At 47.7% G+C, this 21654-nt stretch overlaps 1 protein-coding gene across 1 annotated transcript in view; it reads left to right on the forward strand.

Moving 5' to 3' along the window:
• PODXL (podocalyxin like) overlaps window positions 1-21654 on the forward strand; it is a 46616-nt gene that overhangs the window by 7092 nt on the left and 17870 nt on the right. The window lies entirely within an intron of this gene.

Genomic DNA, 21654 nt, shown 5'->3' on the forward strand with positions numbered 1-21654 from the left:
GCAGATGGGATCTGCGTTAAAACCCCCTCCAAAATGAAACAGGTAATTTTTAATTTCTGAGTTAGTCCCATTTTAGATGTTGCTTTGAGGTCTGGCTCATATTCTCAGCATCCTTAATAAAAATTGGATTAATCCAGAGGCTTTTTCTCTGTCTTAAAAGCTCTGTGTGCAGAGGCTTTGGTCTTACGCCACATGGCTCATGAGACTGGTGAAAGGGAGGAGGAAGGTCATTTTGCAGTGGAAGAATAAGGCCTTAGTTATTAATGGCAAAGGCTGAAATTTTCTCTCTCAGCCTTAATTGATTTTAGTAAAATTAGCTGGAGGAGGAGGTAGAAATTGTCTTAGAGTTATTAAGCTGCAGTACTTAAAGGTACATTGTAGAGAAATGAGGAAACAACCTTGTCAGGCATTTATTCTACGTGGCTTCTGCTAGATACAGGCAAAGAGAAAATGCTAGATTTCTAACTTTGACAAAGGGGACTTGAAAGACTCTGCAGAAGGGTTTAGAGAAACTGTGTTTGAGAAAGTCCTTCTTTGAAACCTAATAGCAAAGGCCACATTTTTTTTCTCCTCCCCAGAGTCTAAAGGCAGGAGGGTGAGATAAGGCATTCCACCACATACACAAATGGGGAAAAAAAATGGAAAAGTTTAAATGATACTGCTGCAGCCTGCCGAAAATGGATAGCTCTCAGGGTGACTATTCTACGCTGCTTATCAAGATACTGTATGCCTTGACTATGAGAAAAAGCAGAGTAGTTAAAGCAATGCACTGTGCTACCCAGCACGGATCCAGTTAGCAGTGGTTATACTGGAATAACATTAAGTAACTGAGGTCCTGGACATATATATAGAGTATATATATGAATATCTATATACTAAATAAGCAATTAAAGTAGTCCTTCTTGGACATTTCTGATTTATTAAGCAATAGAAGAAATGTTTAAAGCACAGGTAAGCGAAGCAAGTTTTCTACCCGGTACTAGGCCAGCTAATAAAGAGCATCCTCAAACCAGGTTGCGATTGCACGACTCCAAAACCAGCATTCTCATTCATGCATTTTTTCAGCCTTCCTCCCACTGTCTAGCTGCTGGTGACCTGATTTGGTTTTGGAGCCTAAACAAATAAAAATAACAAATAAACAAATAAAACCTTATTCCCATGGGTTTCTCCTGGCAAGGTGGAGAAAGTGGCAACACTCAGTAAATGCATGAAATGACCCCCCTCTTGTTTTATTTTCCCTTTTTTATTTTTTTCTTCTAATATTGCTTTAGTTTTCAGACGAATCAGTCCCCTGATCTGGCTTGACACAATGCTATGAAGTGCATTGTGCTCTCCGCTGCCTCTTTCAAAGGGCGCATGAATTTATGGCGGATGAAAGCAATGCCATAAATGCACCAACATCACCTGTGGCAGTGAAAAGCTGAGCGGCAGCGATGAGTGTGCTGCAAATGGCATGAACCAGCAATTGCCATGGGGCTCCCGGCAAAGCCTGATCCAGCCCAGAGACAACCGGGGCAAAACAAAAGCAAAATGGGACACGGCATCATATCAGCTGTGAAGCCGGCAAATGAAAATCAATCACACCCTTGGCCCCATTTTTCAAGCGTGCAGGAGTTAATCTCAGCCCACCATCACCTCCACACTCGCCCGAGCCTCGGGGTAGTTCCCATGCCAAAAAAGCAATGATGAGAGATGCTGACCTCTTTGGCACAAGTGATAAATTTTCCTGTCCTGAACGGTCATGTGTAATATTGTGGAAAACTAAGTTTTGAGCTTATACAACACCCTAGTATAGAAAATTATTTTGTTTCCTTAAGATTTTCTCAGACAGTTAAAGAAACACCCCTCAAGACTCTCAGTCTATGCAATTTTGAAGGCCTCTAAGATAGTTTCTACCCATGAACGGTACCAATAAATCCCCATTAACTGCATTCAACAGGAGAACATCCTTTTTTTCTCATTAAAGCCTCACAAAGGGTTCAAAACCTCATCTTATGGCAGGGTGCTTTGATTTAAATTGATGTGGCTTAAATTATGAATTTTAATCACGATTTAAAATACGGAAGAAGAAAGTCTTAATTTGAATGATTTGATTTTAATCATGGTTTTCATTTACAATTCATAGCTATATCCCTTAAACAGGGCTGATTCTCCTCGGTTGCTTGTTGTAAAACTTGGAGATTTATAGCCCACTCTTGCCTTTCAACTGTGTTTTCTAACCAGGCGGACACGCTATGAACGTATTTGTTTAAGCACTTATATAGCCTGCCACCGCTCTGTTTTGATTTCTAATTTATGCATCTTTTAAGTCTTCCTAAGTAACGATGAGTAATACTAGTTTCGGGCTTATTGGTGGCAATCACTCTTTACTTGTAGAGGAAATTTCTATTAAACTGACAGATGCAAAACAGCATTTAAAATTCCTTTAAGATACACCGAGTAACCAAGGGCCTGGATACCTAGCGCAGAAACTTTTCAACATACTTTTGAGTTTCATGCTAAGCAATTCATTGAGTAAATCTCGAGTGTCAATCTTTGATGGAGTTAGTGACTGAAATGAATTGTTTTGCTTCCCTCGAGAGTTTTGAATAAACAGGAGTCGTTCTCTTAAAACTCACTTTTACTGTTTAAAACGGGAGAGGAAGCAATTTTATTTTTCAGCTGCCATTTTCCAGTTGTTTTTGCAGCTTAGAATTAACTATTAATGGAGCAGCTGAATGTGTCTCCTTGATCTGCAGAGGGAATTTAAATGGCTAGCCGAGGTTTATATGCGTAACTTTTGACCGTCTAACTGAGGGCAGAATAACCCCACGCTTAGTGTCTGGATACCCCAGATATCTGCCCATAGTGTGGGCAGACAGCAATTAAAGGAAAGCAAAGCAAGAACTAATGAGGCTTCCTTTAACTGGCTGCCCAGTTTTCATCTCACATCCAAATCCAGTCCCATTTAGTGTTGGAAAATCCAAGTTCCCCAAGTGGGTGTCCTGGCTGGGTTTAGACCTGCTGCAATATATTTAATCTTCCCTTTGGTGCTAGATGGTAAAATTTGGCCTTTCACAAATTAGGAGATTTGGCCTTGGTGGATTGTGGCCCATGGCAGTGCACGCACCCTTTCCTAATGGGACAAGGCCAACTTGGAGCAATTCTTCTTGTGTCCAGGAAAACGATGTAGCCTAGCAGATGCTGGTGGACCTTCATCCATCCACACTGCATGCCTGTCATGGGGGGCTTGGAAGGATGGTAGTCATAAACTCAATTTCTCCTCTTCTTTCCAAAGTGAAACACTATTAATAGACAATTCTGCAAAGCCTGGTGGAGCCTGGAGCCCCTCATCACGCCTATTTAGCTGCATCTCTTTGCTGATCCTACGTGAGAGCATTGTCTCCAACAGGTTTGGCAAATAAAACATTGCTGTTTAAGGCATCAAACACGGGGAAAAAAGAAGGGGAAAAAAGAAGGGAAAAGAAGTCTTGACAACTGACACATCCTTGGGCCGTGTCTTTTGCTCCTCACTATAGGAGGCCCTTCATGGGGCCTCCCCATGAAGAAATGGGGGCATCTTAATTAGGCAGGAAGCTGCTGAGAGCAATCATTGCCATCAAGATGGTTGCAATTGCCACTCCTGCCATCACTGCTCTGCACGTAGATGTTACAGCTATTGGGGTATCACCTCCATGGTGAGGACACATCTGCTTCTGTTACAACACGTCAGTTGAGGCTGATAAAGTTGTCTCATACGCTGCAGTTAGGCCCAGCTGAAGATGGAGGATGCACTAACATTATTCAGACCCTGGGCCAGATCCTGCAGCCCTCACTCTGTGTTTCATCAGGCCAAGTCCCTCTCAGGCTGTTGTGGGGAGCAATATCCCAGGATGGCCATGTCCAAGAGAAGCTCTGCCTTGAGGAACGGTTCTCAAAGTCTGGCCTATAATTTACCATCTCACCCAAACCCCCTTTTTCTGTGAGGTTGTCCAACAAGGAGAAGGTTGATAGCAGATAGGATGGTGTTAAACAACTCCTAATGAGAGCAAGGATGGCCAATACAACCATGATTTGGGATCGTGGGGGATGATTTAGGGCAGTCGAGTTGGGAAAAAAAAGCTCTTTTTTTGGTGAAGGAAGTGGCACAACAAGAAGAAGAGCGGACTGGTGGGAAGGGGGTGGTGAAAAGTGGGCACGTAAGGTTGAGTTGGCAGAAAGAGAAGTAGGAGACCTCAAAGTCGACATGTACTTTGTACAGTCCTTTATGAATACCCTTTACAAAGGGCTAGGGAGGGGAATGCAGAAGTCCAAACTGATGGGTTGATAAAGAAAAGAGCTGGGTTGTTGGGTTTTTTTTAAAAAATTCCATCTCTTTTGTGCTCCCACCTATGAAGCCCGGCCATAGGTAGTTGACAGCTGCGCCAGGTAAAGTTTTAGCGGTTTTAAAGGGTTTTTGGTAGCACAGCCAGCCCCCAAGGAAGCAGGGCTCTCCTTCCCCTGATCACATTAGAAACGGAGATTACAGCATCACATCAGCATCTCTGATGGAAGAAAAGTGACTCGGCCCCGTCAGCAGCTCCTGTTCCTGCAGGACCCTCTGCACGCACTCCCCAGCCACTGCAGTAGCTCCCATCATTGCAGAAGACTGTGTGAACAACTGGAGATGGCATCAGGATGGGTGCGGAACCCCAGCACGGTGCTTACCGGTGGGAAAGTGGGGGGGGACCGCAGAGAGCTGGTGCCTTTTGGACAAGACCCAAAGCCACAGTCTGACGTGGTGGTTGCTGAGGTCCCGCTGCGTACGACTCTCTGTATCTCAGCTATACTCTCATGCAGAAAAATCCCGTTAATAGTCCTGATAAAAACCTGCAAAAAGCTGCCCTGGAAAAAAAAATGTCAGGAAACCACCAAAAGAAGAAGACGCGTGTGCCTTGGGGATTTGATGAGAAATACTTGGGGGACAGCCATGCCAAAGGAATGCCGGCTATTTCAGGGCTGTATTTGTGTTTGAGCTGAGAGATGAGGGTTGCAGCTCTCCGCTTTGTCTTCCGTGAGAGTGTTTTGCGTGTCTGGCAGGACCACTCCAATCTGATTAGGAAGGGGCTCGCCCGGGGGTGGGGGGCAGCAGCAAATCAGGGATGTAAGCTGCTTTCCCCAGGAGCAGGCACTGGGGACTGCCCCGAGACGGTGAACACAGCCCAGCTGGCCTTTTAGGGAGGGTTTCCTTATAATCCAGCTCAGAAGCAGTTTTGAGGCAGGGGTTTGTCTCCGTCTTGGCTGGGAGAATTGGTACCCCAAGGTGCTGGAAGAAAGGGGCCGATAATGCAGATGGGCGAGTGGGACCGGGGCTAGGAAACCTCTGCAGACAAATTGGCTTTGACGCTGGATTTTGGAGACTGCTTTTAGGATTGCAGTTTATCTATTTATTTACTCCCATCCCAAAGGCTGACACTCATCTCAGTGGGGAGCTTGGGGAAGGGAAGAGTAAGAAAAGTGCAGCTCATGAGCTGTTTCTGCAAGGATTTCGGCTTGGTCTGAGCAGAGGCACGCATCCCGTCGAGGGACAGGGCAGAGCAAGGGGTAATAAGATTTTGCCTCTGCCCAAACCTGACAAAAGCAGATGCTCACCACCTGCCTTTAAAGTAGGTAAAGGTATTCCTGCCACAGGAATTTATTTTATAGAGGCAGAGAAAGACCCTCAGATCTCTCAGCTCCTGTTTAAAGCAACAAGACTGGTCTTTGCGGAGATGGACGGATGTGTGCGAGATGCCTGTGGGCAGATTCCCCATATTTCTCCCCTCAAAAGGCAGGGAATGGCTTGTTAGAGCAACTTGCCACCTGGACCTCGCAGAACTTCCCGAAGTCAAAGGGTTACAAATTGTCCCAGCCCTGTTCAATCCGTGGCTGTTGCCATGAAACTACCAAGAGTGGGGAAAGGAGAAGCCCTCTCCTTGATAATATAGATTAGGAATAATGCATTTGTTTCGTAGCCATAAATAGCAGCCTTTGGATCTGGTTGGATGAGGATTTGAGCCAGCTTTCCCAGGGGTGAGAGTCTGTGTGTGCTTGCAGCAGTGCGGTGCCAAACGTCCTGGTGCTGTAACTCATCTCCATTGCAGGTGCATTCAGCCCTCCGTGTATCTGGGTTGTTTGCAAGATGGGGATTTGCTCCACTTCCTGCTTTTTTTCCAACACAGTTCTGCTCCCGTTTGGAAGAGCTGGTTCAAATCCTGCAGCAGCAAAGGACTTGGCCATCTGCTGCCATAGTCTCAAAATGCAATGCCTGGCTTCCAGCATGCGTGCCCTATTTATGTGGCCGTTGTGCTGTGCGGAAGCTTGCTGGGCAAAAGACCCGGCTCTGTTGTTTTGCATCATTCGAGCATTTCAGCCTCTCATCCGTGACACTGTGGCCCACATAGAGAGGTCTGGATGCTGTAAGGAACTGCTGATGGACAGACAGAGATGCTCATCAGCTGAGCAACCTCAGCTAACAGGGGCCAGGAGCATGCCTGCACCAGAGAGCAGTGTCTGGAGTAGATAGGCTTGCTAGTTATGAATTATTTAAAGCAATAATACAACAATCAATTACCAAGAGTTATCAATAAGCATTGCTAAAAGTCACGGTTTGCTTTTGATGCCTCAGCTCTTTCTTGCTTCCATGGTCAGCAGGCTCACGGCTTGATTTCTGAGAGCTGCCCTGATGGGAGTCAAGGAGCATTTTGCTCAGATAATAATTTCCAGAGACATCTGGATGAGATGGGGTTCAGGGTAACAGGAGGGTCCTTTTGCACATCTGATTGTGCTTCTCTGAATGTGGATTTGAAGTCTGTTGGGGGGGGTTTCAGTTGTTTCTTCTGCTTTTCTATAGTCAGGGATGCTGGTTTTCTTGTATCTCGTAAATAGGGTAGCTTTTGCTGCAAAGCCGTGCTTTGATTTGGCAGCGATCACTTGCAAACTTGACAGGGCTGTTATGTAGCTGCAGCCTTCACCAGTGTACCACGTCCCCAAAGTGGGGCTGCATTTACTCTCCCTCGCCCTCCCCACACCTACTCCCCAGTTCCAGGATTACAACCAGCAGCACCCACTGAATCCCAGTTCAGTGCCTTGTCCCTCACTCTGCTCTGCTGATGGCTTTCTGCAGGTCCCAACATGGACCTGACCTGCAGTCCCTGCCCTCTCCCGCCTCCAACCCCTCCGCCGCTCCAGCTCAGTTATCTAAAGGAAATGTCCAAGCTGATGTGTCAGAGTTCCACTGCTGAGCCAAAAGCAGGATCCAGTCTCTGCCGTCCGGAGAGCAGAGTAATTTGTATATTATCATGAAGCCCAGCCCCGCGTCCCCCTCCTGCACCCAGAGCTGCTGGTCACTTCTCTGGGTCCCTTCCAAGGTGAGAGCCCAGCATGGGGTTTGCAGACATGCCGGCCTCTTTTAGGAGAAAGAGGAGGATGATTAACAGCAGGGAGGGGATGCAGCTCCTTCTTCCTTCCTGCTTCCTTTGCTCCCTTCCCTTGCCCTGCCATGGCCTCCCTGCGGCACGACCGCCAGACACTGCCCTGCAGAGAAGGGTTTCGGTGGCAGGGAGATGTCAGTGAAGCCCGGAGCTCAAAAGGTGACATGGATAGGGGTTTTTTCCATCCAGATCACCCGGGATGTAAGTGCTGCAAGCTTTCCTTTCCATTAGATACCATTTAGCATTGTCCTCCTTCACCAGTGAGTCTCTTCATGCTCAAACCCACCACCTGGACCTACCTGTCCAGGGAAAGAGATGCTGAGTTTTTGGGGAGCTGAATATGATTACCATTGCATGCTATATTTGTATTATATATTATTATATTTTTTGCTGGAATTTCGCAGCATGCAACCATGCCATTAAAACCTACCGCAGCCTGCTTGCACTGAGTGTAAAGCGCTGCATCCCCGACCCAGCGACATCCCACAACTTCCCATGCTCTTCTGCTCGGCTGTAACCACGCAGGAATCTCACTCCTTGCTGGGCTGCTGGGTGGACAACATTGTTCCCCTATTGAGTCATAATAATGAGGTCACTGGGCTGGAAAGACAATGTCATTCAGCAGCCAAGAACCCAGCTGGCTGGTCCCCGTTGCGTCTCATCTCCTATGACAAAGCCACATTTAATTGACTAATTAAAGCCGTTGCAGGCTTCATCTTGGAAGAGGTGACCAAAATGCGCATAGTTCTTCGTCAGCATTAAGTCAGGCCAGTTGGCCAACTAATAACCGAGACCATTCTTCCTTCTCCACCTTGCTACTTGCTGCACAGGCCTAAATTCCTGGTCCTAGCAATGGAAAAAAACATCTTGGAGGTGTGCCACCGTATGTTTCAGAGCAAGCTAACTGCTTGAATGAGGATCCAAGGACCTCAAGAGAGCCCACCCAAAGCCCACTCTGCTCCAACGTGATCCAGCTCAAACCACTTTGGGATGGCCTCTCTGCATTACCATCCCACCTTTCATTGGACACTCAATATTCTGGGTTCCCACTTCCCATGGAAGTGTGATACTGCACCTAAACCTATGGCACTGGGATGCTCCTATACCCTGTATACCCTACAAGGACAATTTGCTTGGCCCACACAGCCAGTGGATAGGCCAACTTCAGCCCAGGACTGGCTGTGGACCAGGGGCATTTGTCTTCCCATTTATGGGTCATCTTTCCCTTTATGCACCTTTTGGGTGGTGCAGGCAGGATGCCTGCAGCGGAGGCAGAAAGCAGGGAAATGTCCAAGCAGTGGCAAGCTATGTGTTCACAGTAAATCTCTGCTTCCCTCAACTGAGTGCTCCTGCAGTGTTGGGACCTTCACTGTCCTCTGAATTAAGATGTTTCGAGCCCCAAGACCAGTGGGCACTTCTGCTCTCAACATTACTTGCTCTTATCGCCATTCTGAATAAGATCATCCTGTAAATAGTGAATAAACGTGCCTTAAGGGACTTCTCAGGATAAACGCTGTTTAGTGCTGCTAGGTTGCCATTTCCATTAAACCCTCAATTTTTTTCCTGCCTACAATGTGATGGTCTTAAATCAGATTTATCTTCTTTTTGCTGCCCAGGCCCAGCTGAGCAGGAACGTTGGGTGTATGTTTACCGCGGCTGGTGTCCCAGCCCTAAAGCACGGCAGCCGCTTCTTTTGAAGAACATACAAAGCAAGGAAGAGGAGCAATTGTTTGGGAGGAAGTCGAACCATAATGTAATAGGCTCTCATGGGGATTACTCTTAGTAATTATTTGTATTGCTCTGGCACCTAACCAAGGTTGGGGCCCCAGTTAGCAAGGTGCTGGACCGGCCCATAAATAAAGACAGCTCCTCTATCCGAAATCTATCCACTCTTACATGTAGAGACAGGGGAAACTGAGGCAGGGAGAGGTTAAGCAATGTAACCAGTGTTGCTTCTGAGGATTGTGGCTGAGCAAGGATGTGAGCCGGCGCATAGTCCTTACAAGAGCATCCTTCCTCTCTGGGGGGAAACGGTTAAGGCTTCTCTACTAGTGCTGCTCACGGCTACACATAAGAGGCCATTGGGTAATAAATATGCTGTGCTGGAGAATCCTGCGCTAGGACAGCACTGGAAAAGGTCATCTCTCACTGTTTGCATCTTTCATCAGTGGTTCTTGTGATCATATGTATTATATTAAGGAGAGGAAGAGCAGGAGCTGTTGAAGAACAGAAGTTCTTCAAATGGAAACTGAGTCCCAGTGCTCTTGAAAAACAAAATAAAACAAAAAAAAGAGCAAAAATGGATAGTCTTTTTCTGTAAAATCGACTGTTTCAGGAAAGTTAAATAATGAGGCAATTATGAATTTGCCAACAATAGAAGTTGATCAGATTACACAGCCTGTAAAGCCAGATCGTCACTGGAGCCATTTGGTGGGAACGAAACTCTGTGCCAGACAGTCTTTAAATAGTTTTGAATAGGAGGGAGGGTTAGCTGTGTCCTTCCCTTCCTAGGCTCTCCCCACCTAAAGAATAGCCCTGAGCCTCCTGCCAAGTCCGCCGTGTCCAGTCAATGCCCAAAGGCTCAACTCTCATGCACAGCTATATAAATATATGTAGGTGCATACGTATATGCGTGTGTATATATAGAGCTCTGAATTATCCAGGAAGACCCCACCCTGAGGGAGGTGTGGGTGGGGAGCCGAAGAAAAAAAGATGGGACCCGAAATAGCACTGACACACAAAGGATCCCAAGGAAATGTGGAGCCCTCCTTGCGGCATTAACAGGAAATCTCTGGGCTGCTGGCTCGGTAACCCCTGCTAGCCAAGGTCATGGGGGGCTGATCGCGGCAGAGGGATGGATCCTGCCACTCAGCTTGGGTCTTCTGCAAAAACACGGGGTGAGGGGCATGCGGTGGCAGATTTTATGTCGGTGAAGGTTTGCAGGTGTCCCAGACGTGCCTGCGGAGGAACCCGAATGAGCAGCAAAGCAGATGGCACTGGGGAGTGGGCATTTAACTAGGAATCACCCAGATTTTTACTTAGAGAGGCTGGGATGCTTGAGGAGGTCCACCAGTACCTCTTGGAGGTGGCTCCTACATCACTTGGCATCACTTGTGTCTTTAGCCACTTCTCGTCACAGCACCTTTGAGTCTCAATGGACCAAAGATCATAGAATCATAGAATATCTCAAGTTGGAAGGGACCCATAAGGATCATCAAGTCCAAGACATGTTCAGCTCATCATCTTTGGGTCCGTCCTGGCTCGGTGGTGGGCGATGCATGGATGGGCTGGCGAGGCAACATAACTCACAATCCCGAAAAGGTTAAAAATAAAGTTGCTGGCTGGAGGGCGTAAATTTGGGATGACTCATGACTCATCAAAGGCACTGAGTGCACAAAGGAGGGTGAGGCTTCGGATCTTATCGCCTCTTCGCCATCACTTTTCCGCTGGCCCTTTCTGCCCTCGGGGTGGGCAAGCATCCTCGAGTCTTGCCCTGAGCATGGCCCCACTGGGGGCTGGCAGCCTCCCCAGGGAAGCCTCGGTGGCAGGAGCACGCAGAGGCTGTTGCAGGAGGGCGATTCCTGCTGTAAATCTTCGAGTGAGGTGGGGAGGAAAGGGAGGTGCAAGAAGCGGGGGACAACGCTTTGCTATGCCGCAGCAGTGCTGTGTTCCAGCACAAACTGACCTTCCAGTCACCCGTCTCCATTTTATTTCTCCTTGCACTGGAGCTGACTGTGACAAGGCTGAGGTCTCCTCATTCCTGTAGGTTTGGAGTCTCTTCTCTTGTTTTCTGCCCCTTAGGGCTGCGCTTGGACCTCTTCCGTGCCAGGCCTCCAGCAAGTATCAGCCTCCAGCTAAGGTTGGCATCCTCAGTTTTGATGGCACAAGTTTGGGCATTAGATCCCTGCTGCTAATGCCAGCTTTAATTGCTCCTCTGTGGCCTGGCTTTGTTGGGCTGTGAGATCCCAAAGAAGCCAATACTCCCTATTTGGGTTTGGGGTTGACTCTTTCCCTTTAGGAAGAGCCCCCACCACAAGAAGGGGCATATTTCCTCCACTCCCCTTCTTCATTGCAAGAGTTAGTGTGATTCTTACAAAAAGTGGGGATTTTTTGGCTGCAAAACCTACCCACAGGAGATCTGCACGTTTTTCCCCTTGTGAGGCCCTTGCGGCCCTCGTCTCTCGTGGATAGTGTCTAGACACATCGCCGAGGCACGGCACCTAACGTGAGTGGCATTAGATGTGACAACTCTTCCCCGGTGCTGGCCAGCTGGCAGAGGTTCAGCCGACAGGATGAGTAGCTCACGGCCAACTCCTTCCTCGCACCGCTCAATGTGAACCCAAATATGAAACCAGCCAGCTGGAGGGGAGGGCAAGGCAATGAATTTGGGCTCCCCGTGCCACACAGCGAGGCTGTTTATCGCTGTGGATAGGCAAGCCCACCTTGCCTCTCTGTCCTCACATGCCTATCCTGGACCCCACTGCCTGCTGCACCATGCACCCACTCCCCAGTCCTGTGGTGTGGTTCACCCACTGTCTTCTTATTGTCCTGCCTTCCTCCGTGACAAAACCTGAGCAAACAGCAAGAGCTGCTGATGTGACATCAAAACTGACATCAATCAGAGCTTTCCATGTCCAGGAATCAGGAAAGGCCAACCTCAGCTGGGGAGGCAGGTGTGCCCCATCCCTGATATTTGGTCAGTGTCAGTACCCCATGTGTCATTTGGGGGCTTGTTTGTGTGGGGACCATCGCCAGATTTCTCCTGAATTAACTTCCTTAAACTGCATCAGCTCCCCCTTGTTGGCTTTCAGAGCTAAGGAGACTTTAATTTGATTTAACCTACTTCATTTTGGCTAAATTAAATGAGGGCTGATTTAAAACCAAACAAGAGTGGCCACCTGGTGGGTTGTGTGCACTTTGACTAATCCACTCTGAAATCATACCTTCTTTTAATTTTAGATTAATTTTCTTGAGTACCTCTGTGTAGACAAGCCATCATGCTGAATAAAAATCATTCCTGTCTCCAGGGCTTATGTCCTCACTCCTTCTCAAGACGTCTGGAGTAGTCCTCCAGGAAAAGCCAGCAAGGGATGATTCGTCTTTTTGGGGTGAAAAGCATGAGGAGGAACTTCTGCTCTGTCTTGATGAATAAATCTGTCCCCCACAGCCATCCCCATGAACCAAGCAGCAACTCTGGGCTGGAGAAAGGAGGTCAGGTCTCCAGGAGGGGCTGCTGCGATGCGACAGTTCAGCCCTCAAGAGCAAACCGGTGGTTTTGACCAAGCAGCTCTTAGTGTTGGCTTCTCTGAAGGTCTCCTTCCCACCACCTTGCTGCCAGCTTCATAGCTCCTTACTAGTGAAGTCAATTCATGGGCCAGCCTTCAGCCCTCACTGGAGAGAGGTGAAGCCAGGCGGTCTCCTCATGGAGTCAAGGTGGCATTGCCAGTCTGGCAGTCTTAGTCTCTTGGTCCTTCCTGTGGACCTAAGATTCCTCTCCAAATTCAGACAAATCTAGGCTTTTAATCTATTTACTTTTTTTAAAAAAACAGGCTTTTTTAGCAATCATATTAGCAGACAAAAGCCTGAAAGAGTATCTTAAAGACTTAAAATGTGGAAGTCATACCAGAAAAACCCTAAATGTTCTGTGTATAACAAAGTCATGTGGTCTCATGGCATTGTTGTGATTTTCAGTGTCGTTTTGTTTGATTCACGGCCGCTGTTTAGGGCCAGATGTAGCTGGGCTTTACCTTGCTGCAGAGCGACTTTTGTAGCCGATTACTCAGTGTAAACCTTGGGTTTCTTCCAAAGTCCCTGGGTGACTTTTGCCAAAATAGAGGGGTCTCTATGCTAAACGTACCGACGTCGTGTCTTTCAGCTGATGGGAGATTGATGCTCGCTTGATATGGCTGTACTGCCACAAATCTTGCTTTAAAGCAGCAAGGTCATCACGGGATAACTCCACGCTAACGGCGTAAAGGAGGCAGGAGAAGGGCAGGAGCGTGGCTATGCTCTGCTTTGGAGGGTCTGATCGGGCTGGGACGTGCAGCTTTTTTGGCTCATGCTCCCCACATTTCTGCTCCAGCAGCTCCGCTACCGTTTCCTGCAGGATGGGGCGTTTCTGTTGGGGCTGCAAAGAGTCCCCGGTTCGTTTTGCAGCCTGGGAAAGGTGCGGGGCTGGAGCCAGGTCCCTTACAAATCCCGTCATCCCCCAGTGGAAAGAGGATGTTTCCAAGGCTCGGTGATGAAAAATGTCTGGGGGTGGCATGGATAGAGGTGTGCATGTGTGTCTGTATTTGTTTGCCTCCTTGACAACCTTGTGTGAAGAATTTCAGACCTTTAGTTTTCCACACTGGTCTTCCTGTCTCCTTTTGATTATTTTTTCATCTTTCCCTTCACTTCTTAGATAGCTACAGACTTTCCATAGGAAGAGTCATGGAGACACCATCCTAAATAGAATGTCCTATGTTTATCCATAAGAGAAGCTAGACTGGTGCTTCCTCCCACCGCTGGCATCCCTCGCCTCTGGCTGGAGCTGGCCATGGGATGGAGCACTGCCTGGGATGGACAGTTGGGTTCATTTGGGTGAAAGATCGCAATTTTCTGGCAATAACCAGTCTTCAAGAAGAAAATCAGGAAAGGTCCAAGCATGGCATGGAAGACAATGAAACAACAATGTTTTTGAGAAGGTGGGAGTGAGGAGTGCTGAGATACTTCTGCTCCCTCAAATCCACTGTCTGGTCATTAATTAGTACAGCAAATGAACCCATTTCTGCCTCCCAAATGTGGTGTTTAGAGGGACCAAGGGAGTGAGGAGGAGACGTGTCAGGGCTGCAGGGGAAGAGGAGTATGTCCAAGTGGGGAGACATGCCTTGGGATGATTATTTTTAGCATTTGTCATAGTTCCAAACGAAACAGCAGACAAGCTGAGCTAGCTCAAATACTTGCAGAAAGAGCTGATGGGGAATTTGTTAATGAAGCAGGTTTCTCGACAGAAAATGCCACTTCATCAGAACATGGATTTTGGGGACATGTGTTGCAGTCCTGGCAGGAAAGGCATCTCAGGCTGCAGATGGGTTTCTTGGTCAAAACCAAGTAGGTTTAAAGGCTGTCGTGTGAATAAAATAAAGTGAGGCAGATCTAACAGGAGGGACAGAGCAGCCAAAGCTTGCATGAGGTTTGGTTCAAGTCCTCCTCTTTGAGCTTCAGGGTTACTTCCACTGGGTAAAATAGGTTTGAATTAAAGCAGAGCGGCTTTTGGCTACTGTAAGTATATGAGTGGCTGCAAAATCCTGCAGACTGATAAGAGTCGTCAGGATGATGCTAAGGTGCTGCAGGGACATGCCCTAAACCTCCAGCTGAGGCGTACCTCCAGGCTGGCAGTGCAGCCATGCAGAAGGAAGCCCTGGGTGCTCCTCTACATCTGGAGATGGAGCAAAACCCCTCAGGGCCTGAAGCACATCCTTTTTTCCCCTCCATGTCCAGCCGGTAAGGGCTTATTGGGTAAGTCCTTCAGGACAAAGGCTGTGGCTGCAGGTTCATTTCATTTGACAGCAGAGAAGAGGACACTCGTCAGTATTATTGCCTTGATTTCACTGTCACTTGCATGCAAGATCTATAAACAGCACAGATCTGAAGGGTCTTTTCAATAGAGCCTTTTCACAGAGGACTAAAGGAGGTTCCCTGCTAAAAACAAGCCCGGTGGCTTTAAATCAGAGTCCAGACATACTCGTTTCCTTCCTGAGTGATACTGTAGCACTAATTAGATCCAGCCATTATGTCTCATCTTTAATATTTTGCAGTGCAATTCTATCAAGACTGTTCTGCAGCAAGTTTTTATTCTGGCAGGGTTTTGGAGAGGACAGACATCCCTGCACTGGATAATTGGACTGATGGATTACGGCCTGAAAACGCCCTGGCAGTGGCTGTTGGACCTTTCCCCATCTTCTCACCCAGGATACCAAGTTGTTCTTTGGCCTAGGTGAAACCATTTCATAATGTTGATGGTGAGATTGGCAGCAAAGGGCTTGCGTGATGCCAGTCTGAAAGTGTATCTTCTGATGTGGAGACTGCCTCTTTGCAAGGGTGAAAGCTGGTGTGCACGCTAACAACATCCTCGTAATCTCAGCATCACTGAAATCTCAGCAGGTAGCTATGGAGGATGGTGCTCTTTGGAGTCCATCTTTCCCTAAGCAGATGGAAAAGAGTGAGCTTCTACAAAGGCAAAATTTAAAAACCCTGTGAGGTAACCATTTGCTTTGGTAGCCCAGCCTAATTCCAGGATAAATAATGCCGTTCTGTGATATTCTGCCAATCTGATCGCTCTCACAGTTTTAAAGGGAGGTGACAAATTTCCTGTCCGCTGCAGTGACTGGTCTCTGCTCCAGCTCAGACACGGCTGCATTGCGGCGGGTGGATAAAACCCTTCTTTTGCCCAGGAGCCTCTTGCGATGCAAAGAAAAGTCCAGGAGCCTCCTCACTCGCTTTGGCACGTGCTTTCCCCTCGCAAAGGCCACCCCTGGAGCCTCAGCCTCCACTTTCCCTTTGACAAACTCAACCCGTTGCCCCTATTTAATCAGGAAAGGCTGCAAAAAAGGGAAGGCAAATAGGAACTTCCTCAGGCCTGGCTCACATCCCTTTCCCTTCCCTGTGTTGCTCGGGCTCCTTAGCTTTCTCATCCCACCTTGGGAGGAGCAGGAGCCGGCTGGCGTAAGGCTCCAAGCTGGGCTCAGCCCGCCGGCGTGGGGTGTGTCACCCACCATTTCCTAAGTTATTCTTTTGGGTTTCCTTTTCTCACTATTAATAGATTTTCAGCCAATCTGAGCTGTTTCAACAGGGTGGACGGGGGGGTGAGGCATTACCAAAATAGGAAGCGGGAAGCTGTTGGGAAGGGAATTAATCAGAGGAGCTGTGCGGAGAGGTGGCGGCTTTGGGTGGGCTGACGGAGGAGGGATGGGACATGTCCTTTCGCTTTGTGTTTTGTGCTGGTTTGCTTCTCTTTTTGTGCTCAAGGCTGTGGCCTTCCCAAACAAGCTGCTTCCCCTGAGCATCTTCCCCAGCCTGCAAATTACCACTCAGCTACTACAATGAGGTTACAACCTTCATGGCGTAGTTAGTGGCGATGCACAGCAGCTGAAAATTGTGGCCCTCGGCTGATATTGCAAGGAGCTGCATTGGCACAAACACCACATCTTTCCTTTTACATTTTGGGTGGCTTTTCACATCCCAGCAGCTCCTGACCAGAGCAATCCCACACCAGCCCTGTTCAGGAGCACCCACAGCAGCAGGGACCGACAGTGGCACTTCCAGCCTCCCAAATATTGTTCACTGGGGGCCAAACAAGCCCATCTTGATAGCTAGCAATAAGGGAAAGTTCTCTCCCCTCTGGGGTTGTCCCCATCGTGGAGACACCGTATCGCAGGCAGAGTCATGGGATACACATATCCGGAAATTAAATCATATTTTTGCAGCGGACTCATTTCCTCTGGCCTGTTTGGCCGCCGTGCACATGGATGCGTGCGTGGAGGGCTTGCACTTCCCTCCTGCGGGTCTACCCCGCACCCAGCACAGAATTGCAAGGGTTTGGGGTTTTCTGAGTGATACATGCGAGAAGAGAGGTGCAGACCAAAGCATTAGACTCACTGCAACCAGTGCTGTCAAAATCACCGGTAGCTGCTATATTACTCTCATTTTCCTTAAAATGAGGAATTGATGATGGTCCAAAAAGTGAAATCAAAGAAGTGGACTTGCCCTGCCAAAGTGCAGACAGGAAGGTCGGGGGCAGGTAGTTTTTTCTGCCTTCTGGAAAACAGGGTGAGGGACTCTGGCTGAAATTCAAGTAAACTTTCTTTTGGAAAGGATCTCCTCCTGGTAAGGGGAGTGATAGCTTAGAGGACCTCTCCTCCATCCTCCTTCTCTCTCATAGCATGCGTTAAATCCTTTTATCTCTGGGGCTCATGGTGTGAAAAGGTCATCTGTTTCCTGCAAAAGGACGTACTGTATCTTTTGTGAGTAATTTTCATGCTAAGGGGCACCGAACATAATCCTGTCCTGTCTGGCTGTTATTACCGCCAATCTGTGGTTACAGGGTTTTCTCCTCCTTTGACCAGATCCTTTTTGTTTCTTCTGTTGAGGACAGTCGTCAGGCAATATTGGCTACCAGCCCAGGCAAACAGGGGCTCATTACCAGTTATTACCCCCGGGTCCGCCACCGAGATTTGGCACGGGTGGTCAGTTAGGGAGGAAGAGATAAAAAAATAGTTCTCTGGGGTTTGAAAGAGATATAGCACATGTGGAAGGAAAATGGTGACTCCTGAGCCTGCGGTGCTCTTGCTGTTTGTTCTGTATTTGTTTCTGCTTTGGAATTAAGTATTTGCTAGGCTTCTGAACATGAGAGCAACGAGTTTGCATAAGCCAGGTCTTCTGCGGGTGGTGAACCTGCAAGACACCAAAAATATGCAATTTGGTTTTCCCCCGTCTAAATAAAATACATTTTTTCCCAATGCTGCAGTGAGACAGAGTCCCTGGACAAACAACTAATATTAAGCCCAGAGCAATAAAACTGCAGAAAGGTGCGCAGCCCCACGGCTGCAGCAGTATCTGGCTCCTTGTGCAACAGCAGTGAGAAAACGCTTTAATTTAATGCAACTGGAGAGAGAAGGTAAATTTCACTGACAGATGGGTGCCTAAAATCTGTGGGACAGGTGTGGGGATGGATAGGGGTGCTGATCCCCTGTGGAAGGAGGATCTCACACAGCCGTAGCCGCGGCTGCTCTCCGCTGGCGTGTTGTGGGTCTGGCCCGCGGTGGTGCACATTGTCTTGAAGAGTGTCAAGTTTGCAAGCTGCCTGGATTTCCTCTTCCCATGGCCATCTCCGTGGCTGCTGTTCACCACAGCCATTGCATTTCAGCCAGCAATGATAATTCTTCAAAATAGTCTGCTTTGAGACAAGAAAGCTGTGGAAGAAGAAAAAGGAGAATAGGAAAATTTGGTAGCAGCCCAGCTGAGCTGGGGTGGAGGTTATTAAAGAAACGTCACCTTCACATCAAGTTTGGGATGGGACATCTTTTGCAAAGGGCTTCCCAGTGGTCCCATCCAGCCGGATACAGCAGGAGCAGGTTCCTAGACAGGGAGTGGTGTGTTGACGTGTTTTCTGGCTCATACATCATTTGTGTTGCCACTTGCCAAAGGAATGCAGGTCATTACCCACCAAAGGAGAGTGATTTCTACCTCTGTGGCACTTAGCATTGCCTGACCTCGGCCAGGCCCATGTAGCAGGATGGGTAGTGTCCTACCTGCCCACATGGTCAGCACCCATTGAATGCATCCATCCATCCATCCCCCTGCATGGTGGCTCACCACTTCCAAGCAGCAGTGTACTGGCTCCTCAGGTTGCTTTGAGCCCACTTAAATCACGGGTCCTGGCTTAATGAGGAAGAATAAATTGATCTTTCAACATCTCTTGACTTTAGCAACAAAGGAGCGCTAAGAGTGGATGCAGACATATGGAAAGATAAAATACTAGTAAGCTTTGTGGGCATCAACTTGAGTCTTGGTTCTTCTCCCAGTTGCTTTTTTGGTCTGTGTCACCCTGTGTCCCTTGAAAGAGGCAGTGTTACCACCCCAGCCAGGGCAAGCCTGGAGGATCACACCAGCTTTTCTCCATCAGCAGAGCAACCCCTCGCTTTGGGCTTTTCCCCCCAATTTTTTCTAAAAGTGGTAAAAATGTAGCTGCAGCTCCTCGGGGTGGGACGGGGAAGCGCTGGGGCAGGGATGCTGGTTTCTTGGCTTGCAGGGTCCCAGCTGGCCACCAGCGCTGGCCCAGAGCCAAAGCAAGGGCCTGCCCCTTTCTCTTTTGGACCGAGTTGAATTGAATTGTCTTTGCTACCTCTCTTTCGGTGCATGTTTGCTTCCTGCCCCTATGGGATGGGGCCGGGGCATGAAAAGGAAGAGAGAGCAGTGGGGGATTTCCTCCACCTTCCTTCCGACCCTTTCTTTATTTATGTCTCTTTTGTATTGTTTCTACCTTTAGGGGAACTTTTTTTTCTTTTACCTCCCTTGTTGTCAAAACCCCTGTCAAATTTTTACAGCCCTATTTATGGGATAAATCCATTTTGCGGCTAACTGGATGAAAAGTCCCTCCTAGTTTTTGCAGCTAGGTATCATCTGCTAGATGCCCATGCCTGTGTTTTGCTTGCTTACCTCTTCTTCTCCTGCAGACAGTGGTCGGTCTATAGGAAATACGACTTGTCTCCACAAAAGCTCTTCTCCTGCAGATGTGGTCTTGCAGCCTCCCTATTCCAAATCCCACTCCCCAGGTCCTGTCTCAAACATACCTCCACACCACTGGGTCCTGATGTGGTGGGGTTAGGTTTCCCCAGAGGTATGAATCTCAGAAGCTCAAGCTTTCATCAGATATTTGAAGCACAACCAGTGCTAATAAACAGGCTCTGTAAGAGAAAGTACTTTGCCAGTATGCCAGCACGGAGGAAGAAAGTAGATCTCTAGAGAGCAGCATTAGGATACGGCTAAAAATCAAACCTTGGATGTGTGACTCCTGTTTTGGAGGGTTGGAAATAATATACAAATGCCTCAGGGGGCAAAAAAATAGCCCTTTTCTGCACAGTCATCAAATGGAAGAACCGCCCCCCCTGCAGAATCAGGTGGTTGTTTTGACTCCAGACAGATCCACGGATGAAGTGGCTCAGTGCAGCCCACGGTTCCTGAAAGGTGAAAAATTGGTCGAACCTTTCCTGGGGTGAATTTGAGCAAGAGCCCAGAGCTGGTGGTTACCATGTGCAATGGGGGGAAATTACCTCCGTGGCAATTGATGGAGCTCCTGCAGTGATTACAAACAGAAAAACAGACCCAAATTTTTATATCCAGTCTAGTAGTGAATATAGAACGTTTTAGCATTGTGGGATGTTGCAATCTTTCGTCAGGCAAGTTGTCCTTCAGCTGCATCCCTCACTGAGAAACAGCTTCATAATTTGAAAATTTATTCTTCGGAAACCAACTGCAGATCTCCTTATGTATGACAATGTGAGATAACTGAGCAATGGACAACCCTCTTTGCTTTGAGATCGAGCTTTTTTCCTACTTGGGTCATGTTAACTCTCAGTGAAATACTTCAGAGAGTTCCTCAAAAACAAATAAGCCATGATAAAAGTAAAGATTCTACGTGATGTAAAAATGCAATGCAAAGACCATGGAAAAACACATGGGAATTTCATGTTTCAGGTGGGACGTTAAGGATTTGCGTGGTACGTGTAGGTAGAGCCCTTCGTTTTCCTGGCTTACTTCTCCTTTTCCTAAATGCATCCTTCGATTTTTTTTTTTAAGATTTTCCTTTGAAAGTGAACACTGACTTTACATATTTGTATGTGACTTTCTCAGGCTTTTCAGAATAGTAAAATAATCAGCTAAACAAGCATGTGATTGTAGATTGGTGATAATATTTGCAATGGGCAGCTGAACTGAACATCCTTAAAATCAAAACAATGCAGCTCCAAGTAAATGCTTTTTGTATTTACTTGCAAACTCTGTCCAGTGTTGATCCATTCTTTCAGACCAAGTAGAATAAATATCATTTCCACAGTTCTCCCAACTGGAAATTTCAGTGTGTACAATTTTTCATGGAATCAGAGAATGGTTTGGATTGGAAAGGACCTTTGAAGGTAATCTAGTTCCAACCCCCCTCCCATGGGTAGGGACACCTTCCACTAGATCAGGTTGCTCAAAGCCCTGTCCAACCTGGCCTTGAACAATTCCAGGTTTGGAGCATCCACAACTTCTCTGGGCAATCTGCTCCAGTGTCTCACCACCCTCAGTGGTTTGACTCTGTGCATTCAAGTGAGAGTGACTATTTTATGATGTTTTTATAGTAATTATCTGAGTTTGGGAGGGAAAAAAAACCTAAGCTGAAACTTGAGCAATTAAAGAAACAAAGCTTGAGCTTGCAAAAAGAAGATAACTTTCAGAATGGTCGGAAGTGTCACCTTATTTATCTGAGGCTCCTCACTACTTCAAGGATGTGAGAGACCCTCATAAGGGGGTTGGACAAACAGCATTTGGCACATCCTTTGGCCGTTCCCTTACAAGGGCTGGATGTACTTTATTTCGGGAATGACTTGCAGCGCTCTGCATGGGAGCTGGTGCACCTCCCATCTGAGGGGGACCTGCCTTCTGGGAACCAGCAGGTCTTGCCCTCCTGCTCAGCCTCCAACCC

This window comes from Gavia stellata, chromosome 4 (assembly GCF_030936135.1).
Source record: "Gavia stellata isolate bGavSte3 chromosome 4, bGavSte3.hap2, whole genome shotgun sequence".
Taxonomy (NCBI): domain Eukaryota; kingdom Metazoa; phylum Chordata; class Aves; order Gaviiformes; family Gaviidae; genus Gavia; species Gavia stellata.